A 19,573-nucleotide genomic window follows, 5' to 3' on the forward strand; every position below is an offset into this window, starting at 1 on the left:
CCCAGGGATGGACTGTAACCAATCTGCCAGATGCATTTTTCATATTACGAGACGGTCTCATTAATATTGAAAGGTTGAAGGTTTACTCGGAAAGTTGCCTGGCTGGTCTTTTTATTCCTTCTATGATTGATCCTCTGGCCCTAAGCTTCCTACAGGTGCATGGATCAAACAGTTTTTTGTTTGTCTACACCGAGGTCCTCAAACTCACACCCACGCTCAGATAAAGGTCAGTTTTCGGATCGATTCTTATTTTTAATGCTTTCAGCTCGACGCGTATTTAAAATTTAAATCGTCGTTAGTGTCCGCTTTTGACTTGTTTCTATAATTAAAGTTTCTGTATGTCTTCTCTCGTTGTCGAACGTTCACAGATAGGCTTTCCACAACATGTTCCAGAGTTAAAATACCGGAGAGTTGAAGTGGAATTTGTGATGGATGAAAGACTGTGTTGGGATATTTTTTTTATCGGAATAGTTTCGTTTTATTTGCGAATATTGCATCGTTTACACAGAGCACTTCATTTCAGCGGTTAAATGAATGTCTGTCAAACGTTTTAGAAGCATTTTTTACTCTGATTTTCCTTGTAGGTTGGAAGTTAAAAATTTGTAGAGATAATCTTTCCTCATTGGTTGTGAAACTTGGGCTCTCACTTTGGGAGAGGAACAGAGATTAAGGGTGCAAATCAAGATTTCAGGTATAACTCCCTGTAAAGTTGATTTGAATAATTTCGAGTGAAAAATTGTTCCAGGGCCGGGCATCGAACCCGGGACCTTTGGTTTAACGTACCAACGCTCTACCAACTGAGCTACACGGGAACTCTACCCGACACCGATCCACTCGAAGTTGGTTGCTTGACGGTTGTCAGCCCACTTTGAGGTCTGTGGATATAGAGGGAAAAATTGGATCGGTGTTGGGTAGAGTTCCCGGGTAGCTCAGTTGGTAGAGCGTTGGTACATTAAACCAAAGGTCCCGGGTTCGATGCCCGGCCCTGAACAATTTTTCCCTTGAAATTATTCGGAGATTAAGGGTGTTTGAGAATAAAGTTCTTAGGAAAATATTTGGGGTAAGAAAGATGAAGTTACAGGAGAATGGAGAAAGTTAGACAACGCAGAACTTCACGCATTGTATTCTTCACCTGGCATAATTAGAAACATTAAATCGAGACGTTTGAGATGGGCAGGGCATGTAGCAGTATGGGCGAATCCTTAAATGAATATGAAGTGTTAGTTGGGAAGCCGCAGGGAAAAATACCTTTGGTGAGGCCGAGACGTAAATGGGAGGATAATATTAAAATTGATTTGTTGGCGGTGGGATATGATGATAGAGACTGGATTAATCATGCACAGGATAGGGACCGATGTCGGGCTTATATGAGGGCGGAAATGAACCTGCGGGCTCCTTAACCCCTTCTGACCTGAATTTATATTAAACAAAATAAAAAAAAAACTGGTCATGTAATTATTTTGGGGATCCAAAATTCCCAAATTAAGTCTTCCCAGAAAATCAAAATTTTGGGACAACTTTGACCCCTGGAGCCCCAAAATTTTAAATTTTATTTTTAATTCAGGTATACAAATGTTTCAAAAATAATATACTCCATTTATATCAGATTGAATTTTTCAAAATATTTAAAATTATCGAAGACATTCGAAGAAACAATGTACACTATAATGTGCGTCAGGCTTAAAGGGGACCATACTTAAGTAAATAAGTAAGTAAGTAATCTTTCCACATTAATTCTTGTAACATGTATCCAGTTATGCATGTGTTAATTTAGTTAAAATTATATTTATAGATGTGTTGTTACCGGTACGGACTTTTCTCTCTCTCTGTCTCTGTCTCTTTTCCTCCCTCCCTCCCGGTATCGAGTTTGTTAACGTCGTTGACGTCTTCTTATTCACAAAAATAAAGCCCCCCCCCCCCAATGCGTCCACTAATCCTGCCGAAGTCCTGTTTCTTGAATTGCTTCAAATTATTTTCTTGTACAACGTTTTTTTTCGTTTTTTTTTTTCCGTCTTTCTTCGCATTCCTATATCACTTCATAACAGATTTTGGAAATCTGTCAGGTTCCATTCTTTTTACATATTTAAGCTTAAATCATCTTAATCAGTTGTATTATTTGTATTATAATCAATGACAGTGGCTTTTATTTGCATATTTTCTCGTATGACACAATTCCCAATTCCTTTCTTTTTTATGTTCTGACTGACCGACGAAAAAAGCCTAGTTTACTTAAATTTAGAACTGACACTTCTCCCTAATTGCCACGTTTCAGAAGCGTATCTTATACTAAGAGTACTTTTTGTAATGGTGCTCATCATATCAGCCTGTTCCGTCTCCGCATCAACCAAGGTTAAGGCCGGCAGCATCTTAAGAATGCGTGTAATCACCGTCACATCGAACGGTCAGAGACAAAACCGTTCTGTCCGAGACAGGATGCCCGATTCAGTATGCTGTCGGTAGACTGCGTGAAACTGGTAATTCTGTTTTCTTTTTGGTCGTGTAATACTTCGCCTCTCTTTAGGTTTATATGTATATGGTCTTACTAATAAAAACTCTTATACAGACGTTTGTCTTACACTTACATATTACAATGTTACGTTTTATTTAACGACGCTCGCAACTGCAGAGGTTATATCAGCATCGCCGGATGTGCCGGAATTTTGTCCCGCAGGAGTTCTTGTACATGCCAGTAAATCTACTGACATGAGCCTGTCGCATTTAAGCACACTTAAATGCCATCGACCTGGCCCGGGATCGAACCCGCAACCTTGGGCATAGAAGGCCAGCGCTATACCAACTCGCCAACCAGGTCGACTACACTTACATAATAAATAGTTCGTTTATAAGTAGGTTATTTATTTTATTTGACGACGCTTTATCAACAGCTTAGGTTATTTAGCGTCTGAATGAGATGAAGGTGATGATGCCGGTGAAATGAGTCCGGGGTCCAGCACCGAAAGTTACCCAGCATATAAGTCGTGTGTAAATTTCTTACTAACAATCACTACATACGTTGTGTGTAACAGTACAACTGTTATACAGCTACGTCATAGTTTCGTTATTACTTTATTATGAAAGTAATAGAATAACTGAGGTTCTTGCATCCGATAGTGCGCGCTAGTGTGCCGCGCTAAGTATCGATAGTACAACTGGGCCTGATCGATTACCACTCTATATTTTGGTCAAAGAGTGCAGCTACAGCAATATTAATCTAATTATTCTGTGCTCTTTGGTTTGTTCTTCTGTGGTTATACGGCAACCTTCATCATAAAATGACAATCGATACGAACAGCTGTTAGAGGGGTGGCCATTTTTTCTCTATCTACAACGCTTAAACAAGGATTTTCGTGTATATAACTACAGGAAAGCAATTTCTATGTATAGTTACAGACTATTTATACATCCATCGCTTATGCATGGTTTATTAGTAAAGTTTTGTGTCCAACTCTGCACAAGTCTCGTATAAAAGCTATACACGGTTTTATTAATAAGACCATTAGAGTATTTGTGGTAAACGTGTTGGTTCCATTCTGAACACACGTTCATGCTACGAGTATCTTCGTATATAATTTTCTATTATTTCCAAAACACTAGACATATTTAACTCTTCACTTATAGCTATATTTCATTTATAATATAGCAGACTTCATCTTGTCACATGTCTTAGGAATTTCATTTTTCCCCATTCTTCTATTTTTTGTTTTGATGTTAGAATCCATATTTCTGATCCGCAGATCAGCGTTGGTACAGCCATCACTCTATAGAACTTCAGTATAATTTCCTGTCTTACTTTTTTATAGGATTTTTTTCTTGCTTCTGTTAATTATTAACATTTCGAAAGCTTTGTGTCTACAGGGTGATTCACGAGGATTTACTGTCACTTACGGAGCTCATTTTCGAAGTCAATCTGAGAAAAAATGTCATATAAACATGTGTCCTAATCTCAATATTTTCCGACTTACATTAATTTGAAGTTATTTGTAAAATACCATTAGTTTTAAGGGTAAAAGAATATTACAGATAAAGATTGAACTACTCAGGAGTATCATTTCTTAAATTAGCTAGTATTCTGACGCTAAAAATGTATTGTGAATTCCATACTTGCTTCGTTCAGATTTTTTTTTCAATTTTTAACTACAAAATTTCATTTTTCTTACGCATTTATCACACAATTGTTATACATCACTCCACTCTTGTAAATTCTTCAAGACTGTACTTTAGGATACATAATTAAACTGTAAAGGCTCAAGTTCCTAAAGTCGTGTGATTTGTAACAATTTTTGTGATAAGTGCGTAAGAATTATATAATTTTTAGATAAAAATTGAAACAAAAAAATCTGTACAAAGCAATTAACAACACATTTTTAGCTTCAGAATACTATCCAATTAAAGGAATGAAACTTCTGAATATTTCTTTCTCTATTTGTAATATTCTTTCACCCTTAAAAGTAAAGAAAAAAAAGTATTTTACTGACAACTTAAAATTAGTATAACTCTGAAAATATTGAGATTAGGACAAATGTTTATATGACATTTTTTGCTCAGAATGTCTTCGGAAATAAGCTCCGTAAGTGACGGTAAATTCTCGGGAATAACCCTGTATATCACTTACGCGTTCATTTGAAATTACACATCTGAGACAGTTAAACCAATTTACATGCTCTGTTGGTTTATTATTAATTATTATCTTCGTTGTTAGAAACATATTCCCTTGAAAACCGTAAGCCGCAAGATGTTGAAGTGTACAGGGTGGACCGCTCGAATGTACCTAATTTAAATTATATGTGACTGGTGAAGGTTGAAGATAGAACCTTACGGTAACGTTTATATGAAAGGAAAACTCAATAAGTTTCGAATCCTATCGGTAGATGGTGCGCAGACACGTTTCTTTTCGTAGATTGTATCGATTGTCAAAATGGCGACACCGCAGATGAAAGCGCAAACTGTGTTGTGGTATGCGGAGTTTAAATCAATTGTTAGAGTTCAGAGGGAGTATCGGCGAGTGTTTAACCATGAAGCTCCAACTGCTAAAAGCATTAAGAAGTGGCACGATACATTTTTAGCTACAGGATCGGTGTTGAAGAAGCATGGTGGTGGTCGTAGAACATTTGACGAAATGGTTGCAAATGTTCAAGCCGCGTATGAGCGAAGCCCGCAGAAGTCATTAAGAAGAGCTTCGCAGGAACTTCAAGTACCAAAATCAACATTGCAACGAATTGTCCACAAACATCTCAAACTGTATGCATAAAAAGTTCAGTTAATGCAACGTCTGGAGCCAGATGACAAACCCAAACGAGTGCAATTCGCCAATACGATTTCTTTCTCTGGGGTTACGTCAAAGATAAAGTATATGCCACCCCAGTCAGAGACCTTCGTGATCTTCGGGAGCGCATCATAGAGGCTATTGAGAGCATTCCAGAAGACATGCTCCAACGTGCCTGGCAAGAAATCGTTCATCTCCTCGATATCGTCACAGTGACAGTTGGAGCTCACGTAGAGATATGGTGATGTGCATATCGAAACTTGTTGAGTTTTCCTTTCATATAAACGTTACTGTAGGTTTCTATCTTCAACCTCTTATCAGTCACATACAATTGACATTAGACACATACAATTGACATTCGAGCGGTCCACCCTGTATAATAACTTTTTTGTGCCTTTCATTATTATCTTGTATTCAAACACGTAGCCTACTTACAATTATGTCCCTAACACTGCAATAAGAAAATTACAACATGAAAAGTCGAGAAAATCGATATTTCCGAAACTGACGAAAATATTGCTCTCACAAACACAAGTAAAACACAACACGATTTGAATAATTTCGAGGGAAAAATTGTTCCCGGGCCGGGCATCGAACCCGGGACCTTTGTTTTAACGTACCAACGCTCTACCAACTGAGCTACCCGGGAACTCTACCCGACAACGATCCAATTTTTCTCTCTGTATCCAGACTTCAAAGTGGGCTGACAACCGTCAAACAACCAACTTCGAGTGCACACTAACTCCGTGTGACTTAAATTGTGGTTTTCTGTTAACGAACAGTCTGTAACAGAAAAACCACAAGTTAAGTCACACGGAGTTAGTGTGCACTCGAAGTTGGTTGCTTGACGGTTGTCAGCCCACTTTGAGGTGTGTGGATACCGAGGGACTGTTCGTTAACAGAAAACCACAATTTAAGTCACACGGAGTTAGTGTGCACTCGAAGTTGGTTGCTTGACTGTTGTCAGCCCACTTTGAGGTCTGTGGATACAGAGGGAAAAATTGGATCGGTGTCGGGTAGAGTTCCCGGGTAGCTCAGTTGGTAGAGCGTTGGTACGTTAAACCAAAGGTCCCGGGTTCGATGCCCGGCCCGGGAACAATTTTTCCGTCGAAATTATTCAAATCAACTTTACAGAGAGTTATACCTGAAATCTTGATTTGTATTAAACAGCACGATTGTTTGTACCGAAAGAGTTGCGAAAACTACGAAAGATAAAAAAGAGTCGAAGAAAATGATACCTCAGAAAAGGAAATGAAAAGGAAAAAATTACACGAAATGAAGGAAGGACGATATTAAGGGAAAAGAAGGTATGAAGAAGAAAGAACTGAAGCATGAGAGAATAAAACACAATATTTTGTGCGAGATCGTGCATATTTGCTTGTTTTCCGCACAGAACCAATACGCGGTAAGTGTGAAATACCACATTCAGTATTCCCAACGTAACATACATAACAATTTCCCTCTTCTTACCGCTTAAGCGCGACATTCATTTTACTGCTTTAGGCTTTTAACATATTATTTTTAGAGACGTTTAACATAGTAATAATTATAAATTGGAAACTTACCACTGCAATTTCACCTAAATTGCAATGTTAATTATTGTTTTTAAATATTTGCAAAAATTAAGTAAAGTCTACTACTCCACGAAACTTATTGCATTCCTGATACAAGTAACATTAAGGAAGCCGTGAAAAAATCAACAAGATTCCAGATGCCGATGTTATTACTGCAATATGTTATATAAATAATATTGTTAAAATATTAAAATGAAAAATAAATCATTATATAACCTTACCGTTTGTTTCAAGTTCGCATTTATAGACTGGGGGAAAAAAAAGACAGACGTATATCACGGCCTGTTGGAGTATAGTAAACACAGAAAACATTTTATAGCAACAATGTTAAAGAAAGATATTTTGGTGTTCCGAAGTTGCCGTCATTAAACAGAAACCAACATGGAGATTTCATTGCAACTAATTAGTAATTCGTCTTTCAGGTATGTAATAAACGATCTTCGCACAAAATAATGTACGATACACGAGCGGTATGTTTGTTTTCATGTTCTCGGAAATTAAAAAAGCTCAACTACGTTTCGCTTTTTCAATCTTTTCCTCGAACATGAAACCGTCAACATACCGCTCTTGTAACTTATATTACTATTATATTGCGTGATTTTTACTTTGCCAGTGCCGGTGGTCTACTTTAAGTGGTAGGTGGCTCGCGGGAATGGGTTGTGTGTCGGCGCGTCATGGGGCTTTCAATTCCGCCCATGTCTCGAATGTGGCGCCCCAGCGGTCAAGCCAGAGAGACTTCTCACTTCCCCTCTGTGGGGATGTTTTTTACTGTCAGGATGACAAGCCCTCCGGCCGGCGGATGAGGCCAAAGACCACTCAGAAGGGTCAATTTCGTCGTCTCAGGGGAGTAGTGGATCTGCCTCTTGTTGACTTTCCTTCAGCTTCGGCAAACCCTCATCTGAAAGAATACAGAACGAGGCTGTCATTTGCGTAACAAACGCGTAGAATGTCAGTAGGTGTGATCACAGAGGCTCTCGGAGGAAAATAATCACATGCGCAAGTGTCTCTCTCGTCTAGTAAGTTGTTCTCTGTTGTTGTGACGGATCACTTCATGAACCCCGCTGTTCTGAAGGATTGCTTCGGGTGGAGGTAAACTACACACATTTCAGGTATATTTTTCCCATACCTTTGCTGTAGGGTACATTTGTGGCATGTAATCTGCACACACAACAAAACCTAGGTAGTAAGGGTCGTATGTAAACTGCACACACAGCATGACTCGGATTATTTATTTTTTTTAATAAATTACATATAAATCGAACGCAATGTCAACCAATGTTACGAGCGATAAACACAATTGACAATTGTAATGAAAGGAGAGAGGTACTGGTACTGTATGAATAGGGATATCCTGAACTAGCACCAACAGATAGCGCGCGTGTACTTTGCGGGATGCGCTTTGCGTGTGCATTTGTTTTCCAATATATAAACATTGAGGATTTACGTAGTGTATTAGTATATTAAATACTCTTAAAAGCAACTCAAAATGCCAAATTTTTGTTCTGTTCCTATATGTAAACACCAGGGAAAGCTTTTTGTCTTCAATCAGGTCCTGAAATATTCGGAATATATGCTTTAAATCTTAAAAATTATAAGTAATTAAATTTCACCCCGAAAGTGCTAGCTCTTAAATAAAAGTAACTACTTCAAGTAAGGAATTGTTGACTACAGTTTCATTTTGGAAGAGGAAAAAGAAAAATTAATAAAAACATATACAACCTCGACAGCGAGCTATATTAGCTTAGATTATATGCAGTAGTTGTAGGAGTCTCCGAAGTTTACGCCTGCAGTAAACTCTCGATAAACTGGGATGTTTATTATCCAGGACGATCCGTAGTGGAACCCATTTCGTGAATAATGTTTTTAATGTACTGTACCCTAATTATTAAAACTATGTTTTAACTTCAAATTTTCAAAATCATCCTACATACTATTCAAAACTGCATGTCCTTAACCTACAAAACGCACGACTAATCGTGATACTACTGCGATCATATTATATCATCCTATTAAAAATTGCATTTGATCTGTCTGCAACTATAGAAAAAAATACAAGGAATTCAATCTCGATAGTGCCGTCCCTATAAAAAGAACACATTGGTGGCTGCATATCCTGTTTTTAGCGTACGGTTCTTAAATACTAATGATTAAAGAGGGCAATATTCACCTTCGACAACCCGATAGTTCCTATTTTTTTTTTTATTCGTGCACCTCGCTCTCAGAGTTCTCGTTTAGGTTCATGAACATTCAATTTACTCGTATCTATATTCTGCATACTGCAGATTTTCCCACCCATCTCGGGGAATCGCTCAATATTATACAGGTTTACGTTATTATTTATTGTAAATTAAATTAAATTATGAGGTAGAAAATATTGAATTATATTAAATTATACAAGGTTATACAAAATAATTGTAAATATAATTTTGATGCGCAAAGAAAACCAACAATCGGGAAAACGTAATCAACTGTAGCATGTGATATAACATAGCCCTGCAACATGTTGCGCCGCATGGAACGCTCCTGCTATCTAGCAGTAAAACTTCGCATAAGATATCCCTATTAGACTGACTCAGATGGATAGTTACACAGCAGTTCAACATGAAGTATTGGTCCTTGAACACAGTTGTTTATAAGTGATATCTATGCTGCAATAAATGTTGTACGGAGTGATGCCAATGTCATTGAATGCATGTACGTTCCACCTAAGTCAATCTTGGCTTCGTCAGATTAAAAAAAATATGGTTTAATAAACAAATATGAAAGTGATTCTGAAATCGACAGATGGTTAAAATTTGTATTCGCTCTACCATTTTTAGACTACATGAGGATGGTGACTGTACTGTATCTGATTTAGTGGCCATTAAGCCACAAGATGAAAAGCTAGATAACTTTTGTGACTATTTATTTTAGTAGACACCTATGTAGACGATGACGCTACCTTTCCTCCTTCAATCTGGGCAGCTAAAACAAAAAGCTTGCAGTGTACAACTAATTAATGTCTGTATTTTCATATTAGATTCAACAAGACATTTTACTCTGCTCATCCTGATATTTATACTTTTACAAACAGGTTAATTGAATTTCAAATATACATATACGTGAAAATTCAGGGGATATCTACTGCAGCAAAAATTAAAAATAAGGCTCCTTAAAGAAGAATCTATAGAGAGAAATATAAAAGATTTTACTGAGAAGCATATATCCCGATTGGAATTCATTAAGCGAACAAAATACCACCTAACAATATAAATGATTGGTTAATACGTTAATATTGTAATAGGAGTATGTTCAAAGGAAATACATGCCATTATAGCTCCGTGTGCAATTATTTACATCCTGTTTTTATTACCTGGGTTGTTTGAGTGTGTAGATTACATATCCAAAATCGGTGTGTGCAAATTACATATGTGTAAATTACCTTCTTTTAGGTAATATACCTGAAACGTGTGTACAGTTTACCGCCCCCCGATTGCTTCATGTCATTAGTGATGGATAGAGACAGTCAAAATTCGTGACTCGCGAAATCGCGAAAGGCCTAAAAACCAAATAAACATAGTTTAAAATATGGTTCACCTAAAATATATATATATATATATAATTACACGTTTCACCTCGCGAAACACTCGCGAAAAATCGCAAAAATCCTATGACTCTCGAATTTAGCACATTTTTTGTCGTTATTCGCGAAAAGACGCAATTTTTCAGCAATTAATAAATGCATTATCTAAATTTGAAAATTTTTAGAAGTTCTGTTTGAAAAATGCACAAGGTTTGGAATGCTAGCGCTAGATGGCGTGAGTTGAAATGGTTCGTATACGATTTGATGCAACTGAAAGCGGTTTGAAACCTCTCTTTGATGAGGTGCCAACCTTAAAGAATCTGTTACCTGATGTAGCAGTACATGCATACAGTGAACTGAAGGACATAGTTAAAAATAGTCCTGGACTTTGAGTGCGAGAAGGTTTGCTGTCGTTACCGGTACGTGAAGATCACAGTGATTTTGTGGACGGAGCATTCCAAGCTATATGGGTTCCAGTTTCTAATGTTGACTGTGAACGTTTTTTTCCACAGTTCTCATGTGTGTTAACAAATAGAAGAAGAAACCTTACAATGACAAACTTGGAACTGTTGTCTACATACAACTTTGAATGTTAAATAATGTTATAAATAAATAATAAAATAAATATCTTAGAATTGTTGTCAACGTAAAACTTTGAATATGTAATTGTAATTGTCAATTATCTTAAGCAACATAATAATTTAATAAAACAGGGTGAAAATTTCAGGTTTACTCAAATTTTCGTTTTCACTCAAGAATTTTTATCCTTTTTAACCAAGAATTTTAGTCCCTTTTATTCAAGAATTTTGTTTGTCTCTAGTGATGGAACAGAAAACGTTAGAAATATAAACTTTAGATTGAGATGTATGTCTTGCTAATGCTTACAGCAAGAATCTTCAAATCCAAATGAGGAACATCGTTTCAAACCGTATTAAGTCCACCGACGAAATTGAGTTTGATAATTTTCTTATAGTTTCTTATTCGATATTCATGCTGTGAAGTCTGATCGTTTCAAATCGTATTTTTAAAGCGTAAAAAGAAGTGTTTAAAAGTGGCTGTTGTTTTAAATCGTATTCGGTCCTGTAAGTGTATGAATCAAATCGTATTATGTCCCAGATTCATTTTATTGAGTTGGAAAAACATCTTCGGAAAAACCTCTGAACTGCTGACACCTAAAAAGTACAACATTAAACTAATCTGTGGGTTGCGTTCACATTTTCAGTGAAGAATGGAATGTGAGGAACTACAAAACATTGAATGAATATTATAAGAAGATTCATGACATCAGTGAAATAAAACTAATTATTATGTACAGAAGTCAATTAAAGATGGAACTGTAACAGGATAAAAATAGATTCCACCTATGATATTTATGAGCATTTTTAAAAATGTAAAAACAATGCGTCTTGTTCCTGAACTATAACTAATTGGACCAAAAAGCAGAGAATCGAAGAAAATGATGTAAATAATATTAAGCAAAAGTTTTGTGAATGACTGGAGGACCATAAGACACTCGTACTTAGATTTCTAATCTAATATAATCAATTCAGGCTATTACAGGCTGTAAGGATGATGCTATTGTAGTTTGTGGCCGGCTAAAGTTTACAGGCTATAAGGATGATGGTGGTATTGTGGTTTGTGACCGGCTAAAGGGAGAGGGAGGGTTGAAGAAGTTTGAGATTTCAATGAACCAAGGCTTTTGACAGAAAATATTTTATGAACACTCTGTATGACAAGATTTTAAAATTATAAATTGTCGTTTGGTATTCACATGTCCTAATATTAATATTTGATGCTGATAACAATGGTGCGTTATTTTATGTCTCTTCTTATTATACATTTTTGATGACGAAATTTTCTATCATGTATGGATCAAAACGTATTATGTCCAATTTAATTTAATTTCGTAAAACATAAATAGGAAGTAATTTCATTTTTGCAAGTTACTATAAATATATTTGAAGATTTGTAACATCCGCTTTGTCTTTTTTTTTTTTTTTTTTAATTGTTCAGACTGCCTCCGTGGTCTGTTGGTCAGCATGCTGGCTTCCAGATCAAAAGGTCCCGATTCGATTCCCGGGCTCTGCTCTCGGTGAATTTTTCTTGAAGAGGAATTCTCTGGGTGTCTAGAGTCTGGAAATTTGTATGAATGTGAGTGTGATTGTGAGTGTACCGGGTTAATATTAATTAACCAATCATAAAACATATAAAATACATCAGGACTGTCGCTGGGCAGTAACCTGAACACACGTTTCAGCGTCACATTGTTGACAAGTAACTCCATCTATTAGCACAACCATAAAGCATCTAATAGATGCTATAGAGTTACCAACAACGAAAAAAAAAAAGTTCGGTTTACGAGGAATTCAGTTTTTCGTCATTCCTGTAATAGTAATATACCTTACAAGAGCGGTATGTTCACGTTTTCATGGTCGAGGAAAAGATTGAAAAAGCGAAACGTAGTTGAGCTTTTTTAATTTCCGAGAACATGAAAACAAACATACCGCTTGTGTATCGTACATTATTTTGTGCGAAGATCGTTTATTACATACCTGAAAGACGAATTTCTAATTAGTTGCAATGAAATCTCCATGTTGGTTTCTGTTTAATGACGGCAACTTCGGAACACCAAAATATCTTTCTTTAACATTGTTGCTGTAAAATGTTTTCTGTGTTTACTATACTCCAGCAGGCCGTGATTTACGTCTGTCTTTCCCCCCCCCCCCGTCTATAAATGCGAATTTAAAACAAACGGTAAGGTTATGTAATGATTTATTTTTCATTTTAATATTTTAACAATATTATTTATATAACATATTGCAGTAATAACATCGGCATCTGGAATCTCGTTGATTTTTTCACGGCTTCCTTAATGTTACTTGTATCACGAATGCAATAAGTTTCGTGGAGTAGTAGACTTTACTTAATTTTTGCAAATATTTAAAAACAATAATTAACATTGCAATTTAGGTGAAATTGCAGTGGTAAGTTTCCAATTTATAATTATTACTATGTTAAACGTCTCTAAAAATAATATGTTAAAAGCCTAAAGCAGTAAAATGAATGTCGCGCTTAAGCGGTAAGAAGAGGGAAATTGTTATGTGTGTTACGTTGTGAATACTGAATGTGGTATTTCACACTTACCGCGTATTGGTTCTGTGCGGAAAGCAAGCAAATACGCACGATCTCGCACAAAAATTATTTCTTGGGCATAATACGATTTGAAAGGATCTCTTCATATCAGGACTTTTTTGAGAATTCATAAACTTTCAGACAGACTTGCGGAAGGTTTCCGTAACGTGTGATGAGCATGACTTATACGCATATGAACATTTTAAAAAATTTGATTCACAATGTAGCCCAAATGGCGTTTTGTGCATCCTTGGTGGAATTAGAGGAGTGCGCTGTCCGACTAAGCTGGCGCCACATCACGCATTCTTCTCCATACATCTTTTATGTAAGAATGTTAAACGTAAGTTTATGTGCAATAAAGCCTAGGACGTCAAATATGTAAGAAATGAAAGAAAATTTATAGATACAGATATTTTCAAACAGAACTAGAACTTCATGAGAGACGAATTGTTTCAGAGACTTGTACGACTGTCTTTCTACAGTTCTGCCTGCGAATAACACATTAACTAATTAGTTTACTCCAGCAGCAAATTTGAAGTGGTCGTCAGGTTTACGAAAGACAAAGTTTACATGAACCAGTAATAGTTTTACTTGAACCTTGCAACATCACAGGTAAAAATAAATTAACCTCTTCTGACATAAACAGATTATAAAATAGAATGGTAAGAGTATGAGAGGTTCGTTTTTGCAGGTACATTTAACCATTATTGCTGAAGTTACCAGTACTGAAAATTTCAAAGGAAGAAGTTCGGGGAGAACAAAAATCTCTTATGATAAAGGATGGGTGGAGCTGAGAAAAATTCTCTCTCGCACCGGGACTCGAACCGGGGTTTTCAGCTCTACAAGCTGATGCTTTATCCACTAAGCTACACCGGATTCCGGCTCCGATGTCGGATTGAATCCTCTCAGTTTAAGTTCTACCTCTTAGTTTCCCTTCAGCGGTCAACCCTTGTGCACCGTGTCACAGATGTGTGAGAGTGGCACAATGTCCAACACATTATGTGCAGAGGTGCACTTATTAAGTGGCCGGGATCCGACGGAATGAGCGCCGTCTTAAATGGTGCCGAAGAGAATATTTCTCCGCTCCACCTATCCTTCATCATATGATAATGCAGAATTCCTGCACGGAAATATCATATGTACTTCGGTACATCACAATACAGTAGGACCACAGTCTACTACATACAGTCACGAAGTTTAAGTTTTGAGGGTGCTAGAAACAATAGACTGTGACGGTACTATTTTGTATTGCCTGTAATGAGGCGATATTAGCGATCCTAGTGGTGAGCAACTATCTTATGTTTGCATATTTACTACGTATTGAGCTTCGCGACTGTATATACTAGACTGTGGTAGAACCTCGATTATCCGTCAGCCTATTAACCGATTGGCGGATTATCCGACTGTCTTTCTCGAGCTCCTTTTTATTGCAGAGAACAAATGAAGTGCTGTACGCTATATTAGTACATGTTTGTTCTGCAGAGGGTTATTAATTATTACAAGTCTTTACCCTTACACAGTATGTAGTAGGAATCTTTCGTTACTGGCAACAGGAACAGTTGCTTGTGGGAGGCGGTGTTTTTTCCCCAACTTGTAACATAGTCACTACACGCTTTCAAAGAAATTACCCCAAGAACTTTCAACCCATGTACCATTCAGACCTTATCCTTACTATTCGAGTGGTCGTACTTTATACTTCTATGAAAAAATGTCTTCAACGGGTGTTAATAGTAATATACCTTACAAGAGCGGTATGTTGACGTTTTCATGTTCGAGGAAAAGATTGAAAAAGCGAAACGTAGTTGAGCTTTTTTAATTTCCGAGAACATGAAAACAAACATACCGCTCGTGTATCGTACATTATTTTGTGCGAAGATCGTTTATTACATACCTGAAAGACGAATTTCTAATTAGTTGCAATGAAATCTCCATGTTGGTTTCTGTTTAATGACGGCAACTTCGGAAAACCAAAATATCTTTCTTCAACATTGTTGCTATAAAATGTTTTCTGTGTTTACTATACTCCGGCAGGCCGTGATATACGTCTGTCTTTTTTTTCCCCGCAGTCTATGATGAGTCTGGAATCTTGTTGATTTTTTCACTGTTTCCTTAATGTTACTTGCATCACGAATGCAGTAACTTTAATGGAGTTGTAGACTTTACTTAATTTTTGCAAATATTTAAAAACAATAATTAACATTGCAATTTAGGTGAAATTGCAGTGGTAAGTTTCCAATTTATAATTATTACTATGTTAAACGTCTTTAAAAATATGTTAAAAGCCTAAAGCAGTAAAATGAATGTCGCGCTTAAGCGGTAAGAAGAGGGAAATTGTTATGTGTGTTACGTTGGGAATACTGAATGTGGTATTTCACACTTACCGCGTATTGGTTCTGTGCGGAAAACAAGCAAATACGCACGATCTCGCACAAAAGAAAATGTGTTGTGATAATTTTCGAAACAAATACAAATACTTAAGAGATTTGAAGAAGAAACTGTGGCTCATTTCGCATCAGAATACGAGATTGGCGTTACAACTGTACGCTATTTATTTACAAAAAAGTACAAGAACATAATTGTACAAAGTACGAGTACGTAAATCTACAACATGAGGCTTTTAATTTTCCCATCTTTCTGCAGACAACCTTCTCCCTTGGTCCTTAAAACCCGTCGTTGACAACGGAACTTAGATCACTGAAGTTCTGATTCATTATCTAGCATGTTAAACACAACACCATGGAGAAAATTACGAAATAGTAGTTTAATTTATGAACATTTTTATTTGTGCGAGATCGTGCGTATTTGCTTGGTTTCCGCACAAAACCAATCCGCAGAAAGTCTAAAATTCCACATTCAGTATTCCCAACCTAACACACATAACAATTTTCCTCTTCTTACCGCTTAAGTGACATATTGATTTTACTGCTTTAGGCTTTTAACATATTATTTTTAGAGACGTTCAATATAGTAACAATTATAAATTGGAAACTTACAGTGCAATTTCACCTAAATTTCACTGTTAATTATTGTTTTTAAATACTTGCAAAATTAAGTAAACTCTACAACTCCACTAAAGTTACTGCATTCGTGACGCAAGTAACATTAAGGAAGCCGTGAAAAAATCAACAAGATTCCAGACTCATCATAGACTGGCGGGAAAAAAGACAGACTTAAATATATCACGGCCTGCTGGAGTATAGTAAACACAGAAAACATTTTAAAGCAACAATGTTGAAGATAGATATTTTTGTTTTGCAAATTTGGCGTCATTGAACAGAAACCAAGATGGAGATTTCATTGCAACTATTTAGAAATTCCTCTTTCAGGTATGTAATAAACAACCTTCGCACAAAATAATGTACGATACACGAGCGGTATGTTTTCTTTCAATTCTCGGAAATTAAAAAAGCTCAACTACGTTTCGCTTTTTCAAGCTTTTCCTCGAACAAGAAAACTTCAACGTACCGCTCTTGTAACGCGTATTACTATTACCGATTATCCGATTTTTTTCGATTAACCGTGGAGTCATCCCCTTCATTACCACGGATAATAGAGGTTCTACTGTAATATTATAAGCGTAAACAATTAGTAATTTAAGACGCGCTAATTGAATAAACTATATAAGGGAAAGAACAAAGGAAAAAATTGAAATCAATAAACTATTAAGGATTTTACGTGTAAAAGGAATGAAGCGGAGAATTATTAAATGGTCCAGAAAGTTACGATTTTAAATAAAAATAATGTTGTCATAGGAAACATGCAGGTTGGACATAGGGTTGATAACCCCTGTCTTAGAGATTACACGCAACCCTCATGTCTCTTGACACAAAAAATGGCGAGTATCTGCACTGTGTCAAGTTGGATATTATCAGGATCAGAGCCCTGAATTAGACACGAAAGCTTAGTCATCCTGTCACGCTGTGCTTTGTGAATTAATTTGATTACACGGGGCCCACACGCTGGGTCACTGTGTGAGGTGCGCAATTGTTTGCAAAGGCGTGAGTCACCGGCAACATCAAGTTAAATATGTTCCTTAAACTCTCTTCATGGAGTTTCCTGGTGGTTCAGTGAATTGAATGATAAAATGATTGATGGCTGGGAACGTAAGATGCAGGAAAGTACAGGAACTGTACGAGAAAGAGGGGATAAAGAAGCGGAGAGAAAAAGCTGAAACAAAAAGTTCGTGAAACTTGCAACTTTTATCGCTAGATAGGTTTTATTTCTTTTCAGCCATAGAAATCAACTTTTGATGTTGTCGTCCATTACGACACTTAAGTTTCTCATTCTGATAAAGTATTGTGGGAGTGCGATGGAAATATGAAGACCCAAGTCTCCGTTATTCCCAATATCGAAAGAATCGGTATTGGTATGCCATCTGCTTTGTCTGTTACCGTCAAAGAGACTGACGTATCTTCGAACATTTTTATACATCTTTAATTACGATGGTCACTAGCGCTTTCAAAATTTCTTAAATCGACCAGCCTCATGGTCTAGTGGTCGAAGTTTCTGGCCACAGTTCATGGGCTCCCGGATTCGATTCCCTGCTAGAGCATAGAATCTGGAATTTATAGTACTTATGTTTCACAATGTCTGACAGGCGACGTAAGCATTGCCTACAGAGAAAGGGAGGAGAATAATTGCTAATCAACCTATGGCAAGATCACATTCCTGGCTTATCTTGAATTTCGGAGTTCTGAAGCGTTATACTTCCTCCCGTGTCATCTGTCAGATGTGGAATGGAGTGTAGTTTAAGCACAGTCTAGTACAGTGATGTCAACTGATGCCCATAGGAGCAAGCGCGCGCTTTAGAGCCCAGGAGAGCCTGAGCGCTTTACAGCGGAAAGGAAAGAGACAGACGAAAGAGGTAGTATATGCCGCTTGGTCGAGCTATGTACAGGGATGACCAGCACTGATTCAATGGATAAAGGGAAGAGAGCTTATTAAAACTGTATCCATGTTAATTTTTAGATTTGTGTGGAAGTATAAGTGCATTAGGCTATAAGAATGTAAGTTTTAATTTTAATGTTCATTTTTCACAAGTTTGCTTTTTTATTCAAAAGGATTATTTTCTCAACTTTTTTTTTACAAAGAAGTGAAATTTTCAGATATGTTTGTTTAGTAGCCTTATAGGTACTTAAACAATGTTTTCGTAAATCTAATATATCGTAAATACGTATTACTGAAGATAGTGTATTAAAATGTTTGAAAATATTCGCATGGAAAATGTTTGTAAGGAAATGAATTAACAAAGCAAATACTGTTACATCACAAACAAAAGATATGTGCCTATGTGTTGGTAAAACGTCAGCTCTATAGCTTCAGCAGATTTCGAGATAATTTAATATTCTGATAACAGAAAGTTGCGCACTAATATCACCTAAAAGCATAATGCGATAAGAGTTTTATTATGTAATATTAGTTACAGTTAAAACATATACCTAGACAATTTGCTCCGTAGTATAATATTGTTTCGATTACTTTTATAAGGCTAAAGATACATCAATATCAATTTCAACTTATGATGTCATATTCAGTGTCTTTCTTTGGGATAACACTTTCTTTATGAATGATGTGTTTAATTCACTTAGTACAGTATAGTTGTAGTTATTATGGAATTGGTGGGAATATTCCCGTTTTTACTCTTTATTATGTTATTGACGTTTAAAACACAACTGCAATATTAGGCTAAGAAATAGGTGTTAGTACTTTTGTTTTACAGACAATATAGAAAATAAACAGAAAGAAGCCATATAAAAATAACGACATAAAATTTCACGTTTCGTTTGAAGCTTGTGCACCACTGTTTTCCTAATCCAACAGGCTGCTTATTCCTCCTAGCATACCTAGCGCTTAATGCCCGTGCACGACGTCAAGGTCAGAAAAATGCGCTTGCTTTGACATCGCTGGTCTAGTATATACAGTTACGAAACTCAGTACGTAGTAAATATGCATGCATAGATAGTTGCTAACCACTAGGATCGCTACTATCGCCTCATTACAGACAATGCGAAATAGTACCTGCACAAACTATTGTTCCTAGTA

The 19,573-nt window shown here is 36.5% G+C and overlaps 1 protein-coding gene and 2 non-coding genes across 3 annotated transcripts in view; all 3 read left to right on the forward strand.

Annotated features, from left to right (window-relative positions):
* The window catches only part of LOC138709374 (leucine-rich repeat-containing protein 24-like), a 651,569-nt gene that overhangs the window by 43,460 nt on the left and 588,536 nt on the right, over positions 1–19,573 (forward strand). The gene's annotated exons all lie outside the window — the stretch shown is intronic.
* On the forward strand, positions 917–992 carry TRNAN-AUU (transfer RNA asparagine (anticodon AUU)). Its single transcript has one exon. It is a non-coding gene; the product is annotated as a tRNA-Asn (tRNA).
* On the forward strand, positions 6,287–6,359 carry TRNAN-GUU (transfer RNA asparagine (anticodon GUU)). The gene has a single exon. It is a non-coding gene; the product is annotated as a tRNA-Asn (tRNA).

This window comes from Periplaneta americana, chromosome 11, assembly GCF_040183065.1.
Source record: "Periplaneta americana isolate PAMFEO1 chromosome 11, P.americana_PAMFEO1_priV1, whole genome shotgun sequence".
Taxonomy (NCBI): Eukaryota; Metazoa; Arthropoda; class Insecta; order Blattodea; family Blattidae; genus Periplaneta; species Periplaneta americana.